Genomic DNA, 12,520 nt, shown 5'->3' with positions numbered 1-12,520 from the left:
ATCATCCTTCACTAGAATGGAAGCTCTTTTAAGGAATCTGGCTTTTTCATATATGTATCCGCCACAGTTCCTTGTCTATAGAAAGGGCTAAATAGCTGCTGAACAAATAAATATCTTGGATGACCACAGATTCATTCACAAAAATCCCAGATGATAGGAGGTAGCCTCTGAAACAATAAAGAGACAATTTTAAGATGAATTAAAAGAAATACTATTACAAAGTTGATAATATAAATTGTTATATTTTAGGAAATAGTGAAAACTGAACAAAATGGAAAGCCATTATATTTTTTTAATAGGCAAGTTTTTATTTGAGCTGCTGAAGTACAGTACTTTACTGTGAGCAGAGGCTATAAGGATGAATAAAACATTGCCTCTTTCCTAAAGGAGCATGAATGCGCTAATCTCATGTAAGGCACAATTTTTGAGGGGGGTAAATCTACAAAGGGTTAAGAGAAACTAGGGATATTTGTGATTATAGTGTTAATCTTAAAAGAATTTCCACACAGAGGGAAACTTTGTCTGTCTAAAACCCATCCCACAGTGCTGTCTCACTACTCGATTCAGAGCATGGATGATTAGATTTGAACACCTTTCAATTGCGTCCCCTCCCGAGGATTTAATGTACTTACTGTGACAATGCGACTTAAAAAGAGTTAACGTGGATTCTATTAACATGCAGCTTGCTTACTAAGATTTGTCTGAACCTCAACAACTTTTAAAACAGCTGACATAACTAGCACCATTTCTATACGTAAAATGCATGGCACATTTCATATTTACAGACTCAGATTATATATAAATTAATAATACTATAAGTAGTTTTATAATTTTTGCAATGTGCATGTGACTATTAAATGCTAAGTTATAATAGACCAGTGTTGTTCTGTGGTTACAAAATTTGGTCTCTAATTAAATGTGACTTTTTGCACTAGGATTTTTGGGGAGATGGGAGCTCCTCAGAACATTTAGTAGGAGACATCTGCTGAAATAGTTTATTTTCATGAGTGAGGAGACATGGGTAGTTAGTTCACAAGAGGAAGTCCCACGTTACCTTTTCCTTTCATCTCTAGTGAATGTTTTATCCATTAGAACCACCCCCAAACTGAATGAAATCTCAAATCAGGATGAGGTTACAATTCATTTCTGCTAACATATATGCATTTATTAATAACTTGGAAGTACTAGACTAATATAAATTGGGGTTTTTTTCAGGCAAAAAATTTGTCTTAGTAATTTTGGGCTACTGTAACAAAATGCCATTAACTGGGCGGCTTATAAACAACAGAAATTTACTTCTCACAGTTCTGGAGGCTAGAAGTTGAAGACCAGAGTGCTAGCATCGTCTGGTTCTTGTGAGAGATGTTTTCTGGATTGCAGATTGCCAACTCACATGGCAAAAAGAGGGAGAGTCCCTCTGGGGTCCCTGTTATAAGGGCACTAACTGCATTCATGAGGGGTCCACCTTCACAACCTAATTATCTTACTAACACCCCACTTTCTATTATCACCACATTGGGGGTTGGGATTTCAACATATGAATTTGGAGGGCGACACAGACATTCAGTCCACTAACAAAAATCTTCGAGATGCATCATATAACATTGTAACTTGCCTCCAAATTTCTAGTGCAATGATGCTGTGAAGAGAGTTGTCACTGATAATAATAAGCAATAATAATACTATTTACATAGCTACTTTCATCTTGAACATTTTGAAAACATCCTATAAAAGAATCATTTCTAATGTGTAAACATCTCTGGGGAAAACTTGGAAGCTATTTAACAGCTCGCCATCAGTTAGAGACAGGAAGTGAATAACACATTTCCCAGCAGAAACTGCAGGATATACAATGTAATTACCTAATTTAGAATTGGTTTAGGACATTGGAGCTAATTAATGTCCATATCCTTGAAAAAGTAGCATTGGATAATTAGTGAATACAGAGTGATCAGGACTTCAATTGTACATCTTAGCTAAAAGACAAAGCTTCCAATAACACTGTCTTTGAGAATGCTGATTCACTGTGGCCTGAACACTGAGTCACGGTGTGAAGCAATCAAGAGATGTGATAATTTCTCAGCTGGGAATACACTGTACACACACAAACACACACACACAAAAGAATATAAAAAGTCTGTGGATTTATTGAGTGAGTTTGCAAATGCAGTAACATGTCCTAACACCAAATGCCCACTGTTAATTTTACTGTGCAGCTTCCTGCTTCTTGATTCAACAGTGCAGGTGTACCCCATTACATGGGGATTCGCCAACGAGAAATTTACCATAATGAAAAAGTAGGGAATACATTTAATATACGCTTCCAGAAACCTCAGATGAACAGAAATTTGCCAGCAGACAGACAGTTTCCAGGAGCATATACAGAATGAGAGCTCCAGTGTCTGTACCTTACCACAGAAACAGCAGGATGTGACCAGCTGCTATTCGGATCTCCCACAGCCTGATCTTCGATGTGCCATCAAATCTAGGCGATGGTAGTAGGGGATGAGAAGTTGCCAGCCTGAGGCATGCATTTGAAACTAAAGCAAGGTGGAAAGAGCGGGGCTTCCTGCATCCCATGCCTGAATTGAGCCATGGCTTCAGGCAGGTGGCAGATGTTCTGATTCAGTGGAGTAACTATACCCGTCTTGTGTTATAATCACCTAGAGGCAGGAACAGCAAAAAAAAAAAAAAAAAAAATCAGGAACACATTCCTTACATGATTATAAAGGTTGATGGAAAAAGACAATTTGTTTTACAAAAATTTGCTTTACGAGAGCAATTTTTTGGGGTCTTGATTATTAATTAAATCAAGAAATGCCCAAATATAATGAGATCTGCTACTAATTAAATTGTTAAATATTGGAAAGGCAACAATAATGAAACAAACTATGAACATTTAATAAAATGGTTGAGGGTGGAAATAAATACTTCTTGAATAGTTCAGCTGGGGAATAAACATTTTATTTATCTGATACGTAATTCTTGGGATATTTCTCATTATGTACTCATTTCTTGGGGTGTTTTGATGCTAACATTGGAGTATGAAGTTATTCTTATCTTCCCAGTTCCAATCCCATCACATTAATTAGTAACAATTGTAAATCCTTAGGATAGAAAGTGGAGTAAGGCCAATTTCTTAAACTGAACTAATATTGCTAACTATATAAATACAAATTAAACAATGTTGAAGAGTGAAACCCAGGATCAAATGCAATAAATCTTATCTGACATCTTTAGTCACAGGGTCATTTTACATAAGTAACTTTCCAGTAAACTGATATGAATTTCTATTGGCCTGATTTTTTAAATTTAAACTTTTTAAGAAAAATTTTCTAAAATGAATAAGACAGCCAATGAATATCCATTAGGATTATCATTTATAGGATTATTATAAATAATGATCATTTTGTGTTGAAAAAGACTGATACTCTCAGATGTTACAGAGGTTGTAGGGTTTTTTGCCCAAATGTTCAGCAAAGTCATATTCTTTATGCTTCAGCCTGTCATTTATGGTTATTCTGTCTCTCGGGATCATCAGCTATCAGGTCAATGTGCCTACAATGAACCACTTCTTTAACCACATTTCTAATTTACTGTTGCTGTTGTATTTTGCATTAAGACATGAAGTAATAAAGCCTGTGATAATTTGACACCAATAGATAAGGGACATTTTATCGTTGGCTTGGTAACAAATATTTCAGTTTCTTGTCAGCTTCTTGATACTGTGTTTCCCCACAATAAGACCCGTTTAACAGGACAAGCAGCTCTAATGCATCTTTTGGGGCAAAAATTAATATAAGACCCAGTGTTATATTATGTTATATTATATTATATTATATTACATTATATTATATTATATTATACAAGACCTGGTATTATATTATATTATATTACGTTATATTATATTATATTATATTATATTATACCTGGTCTTATAGTAAAATAAGACCAGGTCTTATATTAATTTTTGCTCCAAAAGACGCATTAGAGCTGATTGTCTGGTTAGGTCATATTTTTGGGGAAATATGGTAATGTTATGGATGGTCCGAAACTCCAGAAGTCCAGTCTCTAGATAAACACTAAGTTACAGTTCACAGTACTTCGTTTTGAAACAGTAATCAGGAAAGAAATCGAGTCATAGGGCCAGGATGGCTCGAAAGAATTTTCAGAAAGAACAATTTTAATGCCAAGCCTGAAGGAAAAAGCGTAGAGTCTCAATCCTCAATAGAATTTTTAAAATTGTAGTTTCTTTATAAATAACCTTAATGATATAAATCTTAACATTAAAGTTGTAAATAATAACCTGAAAGAACAATCTTAATGATATACTTCCATGACAGCCATTTCAAATTTTTAAAGTTATAATTGGCCAAATCGTCTTTCATATCGTCAGCCCTCATTTGCATCTTTGTACCATTAGCTTTATTAATTCTAGATTGGATCACTAGAGTCAACAGAATAAGTGTAATAAATATTTTCACATATTTAAAGTCAGATATGCCCAACATTAGTCTTCTTTTTTCTCCATTTAAATCATCTGGAGTTGCCTTATCTCTTCTAAAATGATACGATTTCAAATCTTCCAATCATCCTGTTTCTCTTCTGTCAACATGTTGCATTTTCCAAATGGGCATTCAGAACTAAGTGCCATAGTCAGGCTATAATCTTGCCAAAGTAGACTAACTTTATGTGCTACTTAATCTAAACTGCAATGCTTTTCTAAGTACACTTGCATCCATACATGCTGTATTCTCTTTTATCACCTTTCTGGAATTTTAGGTATTTTAAATTTATCTTTAAATTTATTTAAATTTATATTTAACCCCTTTATCTGTGACAGATACATTCCAAGACCCACAGTGGATGCTTAAAACCACAGATAGTACTGAATCCTATGCATACTGTTTTTCTCCTATACATACATACCAATGATACAATTTTATTTATAAATTAAGCACTATAAGAAATTAACAATAACTAATAATAAATAGACCAATAAACAATACACTGCAATAAAATGTATGTGAATGTGGTCTCTCTCTCTCTCTCTCTCTCTCAAAATATTGTATTGTACACACCCTTGTTGTTGTGATGATGTGATGTGATGATGTGAGATGATCAAATGCCTTATTAAGTCGAGAACTTTTACCTTTCACTTAAATGAAGCACTTTATGGCTTCTCTTTGGAATATCCGAATTGCCAGCATCACTATTTTTGCACTTTGGAGACATTTTAAGTAAAGTAAGGATTACTTAAACACAAGCAATGCAATACCATGAAAGTTGATCTAATAACTCAGATGGCTACTAAGTGACTAATGTGCAAATAGCACATACAGCATAATTGTGCTAGACAAAATGATGATTCATGTCCTGGGCTGGATGGAGCATCATGAGATTTTATCACACTACTCAGAACAGCATTTAATTTTAAACTTCTGAGTTGTTTATTTCTGAAATTTTCTATTTTTAATTATTTTTTTTTCAGTTGCAGTTGACGTTCAATATTATTTTATATTAGTTTCAGGTGTACTGCTTAGTGGTTAGACATTTATGTAATTTGTGCAGTGATCCCCCTGGTCTAGTACCCACCTAGCACTATGAATAATTGTGGCAACATTATTGACTATATTCCCTGTGCTGAACTTTACATTCCCATGACTATTTTATAACTACCTATTTGTACTTCTTAATCCCCTCACCTTTCTCACCCAGTCCCGCAACTCTCCCTCCCCTCTGGCAACCATCAGTTTGTTCTCTGTATCTGTGAGTCTGTTTCTGTTTTGTTTGTTTATTTTGTTCTTTAAATTCCACATATAAATGAAATCATATGGTATTTGTCTCTATCTGACTTATTACATTTAGCATAATACCCTCCAAGTCCATCCATGTTGTCGCATTTAATATTTCAGACCACAGTTGCCTATCGGTAACTAAAACCACGGAAAGTAAAACCGTGGATAAGGGAGGACTACTATATGCAAAAGGGTATTTCTGACATAATTTTATATTTAAAATGGTAGTTCTCAAGTATGTTGCATATAATGAATGATGAGAGAGTTTGTTTTTCTAGCGTGCTTTTACTACTGTTTCTACTAAGGAACTTTTTAGACAGTTTGCCTAAAGTCCCTTTGTTTTAATTTCAATACAACTATATTTTATTGTACAGTCACTGAATGGATGCCAAAACACTCAAAAAAGGTTAAATTTTAGGCAAACTGTATTTGGATAATTGGATCAGTAGTAAAACTGATTTTTGCCAATGTAGATGTTTTGGAAATTAGAATAGGAGTTCAACTACTTAGATCAGGATGCCATTCTTTTTTTAATGCAACCTAAGATTACATTAGCTTTATTGGCAGCCCTATCATGTTCTTATGATATTTTTAGCTGCCTGTCAATAACCTTAGAATCTTAAAATTAAATTCTTTTATTGTGTAAGAACACTTAACATGAGATCTACCTTCTTAACACAATTTTAAGTTCAAAAATACAGTATTGTTAACTATAGTCACAATGTTATACAGTAGACCTTTAGAACTTATCTTTCATAGCTAAAATTTTATACCTATGGAACAGCAGCTGCCCGTTTGCCATTCCTTCATATACCTGGCAACCACCTTTCTACTTTCTGTTTCTATGAGTTTGACCATGAGATTGACCATTTTAGATACCTCTTATAAGTGAAATTATGCAATATTTGTCCATATGTGACTGGCTTATTGCACCCATGTTGTCAAATATGGCAGGATTTTCTTCTTTTTAAAGGCTTAATAATATTATATATATATGTCATATTTTCTTTATCCATTCGTCTGTCAATGGACACTTAGGTGGTTTCCATACCTTGGCTATTGTGAATAATGCTACATTGACACACAAGTACAGATATCTCTTTGAGATCCTGATTTCAGTTCTTTTGGATATATATCCCAAAGTGGGATTGCTGAATCATATGGTAGTTCTATTTTCAATTTTTTGAGGACCTGCCATACTTTTCTCCATAGCGGTGTCACCATTTTACATTCCCACCAACAGGACACAAGGGTTCCAATTTCTCCACATTCTCACCAACACTTATTGTTGTTTTTTTTTGTTTTATTTTTTTAGTAAAGACATCCTAACAAGTATGAGATCATATCTCACAGTGAGTTTTTTCCCAGATTTATTGACATATAATTGACAGATAAAATTAGATATATATTTCCATATATATATTATATATATATATACACACATAAATAGTGTACAACATGTTGATTTGATATACATTATAAAATGACTACTATAAACAGGCTAATTAACATATTCATCACTTCATATAGTTACCTTTTTGTTTTTTATTTTGGTGAAAATGCTTAAGATCCACATTCTTAGCAAATTTTTCATACACAATTCAATATTATTAGCTATAGTTATCACACTGTATATTAGATCCTCCAAACTTATTAACCTTCTAACTAAATGTTTGTACCTTTTGACCAACATCTCCCCATTTTCCCCACCCTCTATCCCATGACAACCATCATTGATATTAGATTGGCATTAATTCTTCTTTAACTATTTGGTAGACTTCATCAGTGAAGCCATCTGATATTGCTTTGTTGGAAGATTTTTGATTAGTGATTCAATATCCTTACTAATTATAGGTCTATTCTGATTTTCTATTTCTTTGTGAATCAGAATTGGTAAGTTTTATGTTTCCAGAAATTTATCCAATACTTCTAGGTGATCCAATTTGTTGGCATAGTCGTTTCTCGTGATTCTTTCTTTATATTTCTGCAGTGTCCATTTTAATATCTTCTCTTTTATTTCCGGTTTTATTTGAGATTTCTCTTTTTTTTAGTCTAGCCAAAACTTTGTCAATTTTCTTTATCTTTTCAAAAAAACAACTCTTAGTTTTGTTGATATTTTCTATTGTTTTTCTATCTTTATTTTATTTATTTCTGCTCTGTTAACTTTCTTTTCCCTTTTTTCTTCTAACTTTGGACTTAGTTTGTTTTTCTTTTTCTAATTCCTTGAGATGTTAGGTTGAGAAGGTTAGGCTGCTTATTTGAGATCTTTCTTTTTACTTAACGTAAGCATTTATAGCTATAAATTTCCCTCTTACAACTACTTTTACTGCATCCCATGTTTTGATATGTTGTGTTTTCATTTTTGTCTCAAGATAATTTTTTATTTCCCTTTAGATTTCTTCTTCAACCCTTTCATTGTTCAGGTGTGTGTTGTTTAATTTCCATATATTTGTGAATGCTCCTGGTTTGCTGCAGTTATCGATTTCTAGTTTCATCCATTGTGGTTAGACAAGATAGTTGACATGATTTCAATCTTCTTAAGCCCTGTGTTGTGGCCTAACATGAGATCTATCCTGTAGAATGTTGTTCTGTGTGCGCTTGAGAAAAATGTGTATTCTGTTGCTCTTGGATGGAATGTTCGGCATATGTCTATTAGGTTCGTTTGATTTAATGTGTAGTTTAAGTCCAACTATTCCTTATTGATTTTCTGTCTGGATAACCTACTCATTGTTGAAAGTGAGTACTGAAGTCCTTCACTATTATTGTGTGACTGTCTATTTCTGTATTGAGAATTGTTAATATTTACTTAACATATTTAAGTGTTACAATGTGTGCATATATATTTACAGTTGTTATAGCCTCTTGATGACTTGACTCATTTATCATATAATGACCTGCTTTGTCTCTTGTCACAGTTGTCCTTCACTGTGTCCTTAAAGCAAAAGTGAGTTTCTTATAGGCAATATATGATTGGGTCTTGTTTTTTAATCCATTTAACCACTCTACATTTTTTCATTGAAGAGCTTAATTCATTTACATTTAAAGTAACTATTGATGAGTAAAACCTTACTTTTGCAATTTTGAAATTGTTTTCTTTCTTTTTTCTTTTTGTTGTTGCTGTTTTATTATTCCTTTGTTCCATTGTTCATCTCTTGCTATGTTCCTTTGTGAATTGATGGTATTCTGTAGTAGTATGCTTTGATCCCTTTCTCTTTAACTTTTGTGTATCTACTACAGGTTTTTGCTTATAGTTAGTTACCAGGAGGTTTACATAAAACATTCTTAGTTATAATAATCTATTTTAAGTTTATTAAAAATTAAACTTTAATTGCATACAAAAAATTTACCCTTTTACTACTCTTCTTATTTTTGTTTTTGATATCACAATTTATACATTATTACATTGCATATCATTAATAAATTATTTTAGCTATAGTTATTTTTAATATTTTTGTCTTTTAACCTTTATATTAGAGTTAAGTGATTAACACACCACCATATTACAGCACTAGATTATTCTAAATTTTACTATATTATCATTTTATCAGTGAGTTTTATACTTTTATATGTTTTTATGTTACTAATTAGCATTCTTTTATTTCAGCTTGAGGAACTCCCTATAGCAGTTCTTGTAAGGCAAGTCGAGTAGTAATGAACTTTCTCAGCTTTTGTTTGCCTGGGAAAACCTTTAGCTCTCATTTATTCCTGAAGGACAGCTTTGTTGGGTAAAGTAGTAGATTCTTTCTTCTACTTGATCAAGTCTACTGTTGATGCTATCTATTGCATTTTTATTTAATTCATTGCATTCTTCAGCTCTAGAATTTATGTTTGGTTCTTTTTAAATGATTTCTATCTCTTGGTTGGACTTCTTATTTTGTTAGTGCATTGTTTTCCTGATTTCATTGAACTGTCTATCAGTGTTCTTTTGTAGCTCACTGAGCTTCCTAAAAATAATTATTTTGAATTTTTTGTCAGTTCACAGATCTCCATTTCTTTAGAGTTGGTTACTGGAAAATTAGTGTGTGTGTGTGTGTGTGTGTGTGTGTGTGTGTGTGTGTGTGCATGTGATTATAGTGCCTTGATTTTTTTGTGTCTTTGAGCCTTGCATCGATGTCTGTGTATTTGGTGAACCAGTCACCTTTTGCAGACTATATGAACTTGTTTTGATGGGGAAAGACCTTCATCTGCGAAGGTGCTTGCTAGGTGGAATATAGTGTTAATTTCTCTGAAGAAAGCCCACTGGCATTGTCTCTGTGCATCTCCATCAGCCAAGGTTAGCATTGACAAAGATTGTAGGGTCTTTAATGACCAAGGCTGTGGACATCCACAGTGCCAGTGAGGGCTGATGGAGTCTTCAGTGGCAAAGGCTGGGGACCTCCTAATCACTTTTTCTACAAAGAGGGATGTTGTGGCTAAGGGGATCCTTTTTCATGTCAAATCTGGAAGATGAGTGCCTTTGCAGTAGTCGTGACACTGGTGTCTGATACATGGAGCTGGGGGTCCAGAGAGCAGGCATACATGGTGAAACACTGTCTCTGACACTCAGGGTTCTAGTCGCTTTGTAGCAGTGGTGGCTCCAGTGTGTGATATGTGAGCACATGAAATGGCCTCAGAGCTGGAATCTGGAGTGCGTGTGCGCATAAAACCCCTATGGCATGTGAGAGTTTGGGGGGTTGAAAACCTTCATCTCAGAATGGTATAACAGTATTTCCTTCTGGGAGTGGGGAACAGCAGCATTTCCATCCCTGGGAAGTTCTGTGGCAGCGATGGCTGTTGGTTACCTCAGTAGTGAAAGCTGCCAGTGTCCTCTGCATAGCACTCTGCTGGGATCCAGACTCACAAACGCTATTGAGTCCTCCACTGTTAAATCTGCAAGGACTCCACGGGTGTCACAGGGGCTGTTGAGGTCTTCAGTAGCAAAGTGTTCCTCCACAGAGCAGGCCACTGGAGACCACAATAGCACCTGCTGCTGCCTGATACCAGTAACCTCCACTGTTCTTTTTTCTTAGCTGTTTCCAAAGGTCTCAGCTAAGCCAATCTCCCCAGGAATCCTTTCTGTGAAGTTATTCTCCATGTTTTCCTCCATTGTGTTGCTTGAGTTCTTCATTGGATTCTTGAGAACTCCCAGCACTACTTTCCTTTGTGGGTAGCTATCTAATTTTGGGGGGTAGGGTTCAAAAACTGATATCTCTTAATTGGCCATCTTGCTGACATTTCCAGTCCTCTTCAAAATTTTCTATGTTAAACAGTCTGATCTTAAACCAAACTTATTCTTTGTTACTATTGGACAAATTGTGGTATTTCTGTAGCCAAATATTAATTACATCTGGTTTGTTATCCAGGCCATTAATAATGTGTTAAGATTGCATTTTTTTATTCTTGATTCTATGAATTTGATTTGCACATTATTAATATGCCCCTTTTGGTCATTTATTCTTAAACAAACATTTACTGCCTGCCTAATTTATGCTAGACATTGGGAATAGTGAATATGAAATGTCTGGCCTCATAGTATTCATAGGCTGGTTGGGTCATCCCTAAACATAGAAAGCAGAGCAGGACTGAGGAGAAATACCTGTGGTGTTTCACTAGAGATCTTTCTCTAAGTTGACATTTGTTCATTTAATTGGTACCCTTCGGGTACTGCTGTTTACCCAGCTATGAATAGACCTCACTGTCCTAAAATCAACCCCACATTTTGATCCATCTTATGCATAAAGATAATGTAAGAACTTGTATTCCTTGGAAAAATTCATATACACTATCTGCAGATTTCTCCTGATTTAGTAAATCTTGAGGTGAATGAGAGATAGAAAATATGGCAAGGAGGATCCAAGTTATGTTATTTGTTTGCATTTGAGAGCTAGTATGAGGTGGAGTGGCAGAATAAGTAATTTGGAAAAGACGACTACAATGTAGGAAGGAAATAATAAAATGTAGAAGAACATGAGAAAGAACCACAGTTACATGAATAACAAAATGCTTGATTGTGAACACTGTTGGCCTCTGGATAAATGTTGCCAAATAGAAAACATTTTCCATGTGCCTGACCTGAAAACCCAGCTACATGCTGCTTTTCATTTTAGTTATATTTCTAAAAGCTATAGTTTGCTTTTCAGAAAAGTTGTCCTTTTACATTTTCTGCATGATGCAGTGAACTACAATGTTCATGTCAGATAGCATTAATCTAAGAAGAAAAGAGGACAGTGCAACTTCAAGAAATGGAATCATTTTCTTCTGCATGCTTTCCTTTTCTATTCATCAAGATGAGAATGTATGCATCGTTGTGAGTTAAGCATTTGCTAACTTGCTATCTTCTTTAAGAAACAAAAATGAACAAATCACCGCAAATTAGAAACTAAAAGCGAGGTTGCCTTTGGAAACACAGACCTAAGGTGGTTTTGATGAAGAGTAACCCAAAGAATCTAGAAATGAAAACTGCATATTTAGTGCTACTTTAACGAGTCTCAGATCATTTAAAATCTGTGGTGTGGTGGAAAAATCACTGGAATATGAGCAGGATACTTGGATTCCAGTCGTGGAATCTCTACTAGTTTTCTGTATATCGTGGACAACTAACTTCTCTAAGTAAGGTCCTCTTTCTGACAAATGAGAGTTAGACATCATTTCAAAGGTACTTTTGAACTCTGATTCTGTTCCTTACACAGAAAAAAACAATGAAAGCTCATGATAAAGATTCCTGTGTATTCTTGAAATAGTAA

This window comes from Rhinolophus ferrumequinum, chromosome X, assembly GCF_004115265.2.
Source record: "Rhinolophus ferrumequinum isolate MPI-CBG mRhiFer1 chromosome X, mRhiFer1_v1.p, whole genome shotgun sequence".
Lineage (NCBI taxonomy): Eukaryota > Metazoa > Chordata > Mammalia > Chiroptera > Rhinolophidae > Rhinolophus > Rhinolophus ferrumequinum.
Note: the sequence above shows the minus strand (reverse complement) of the source record.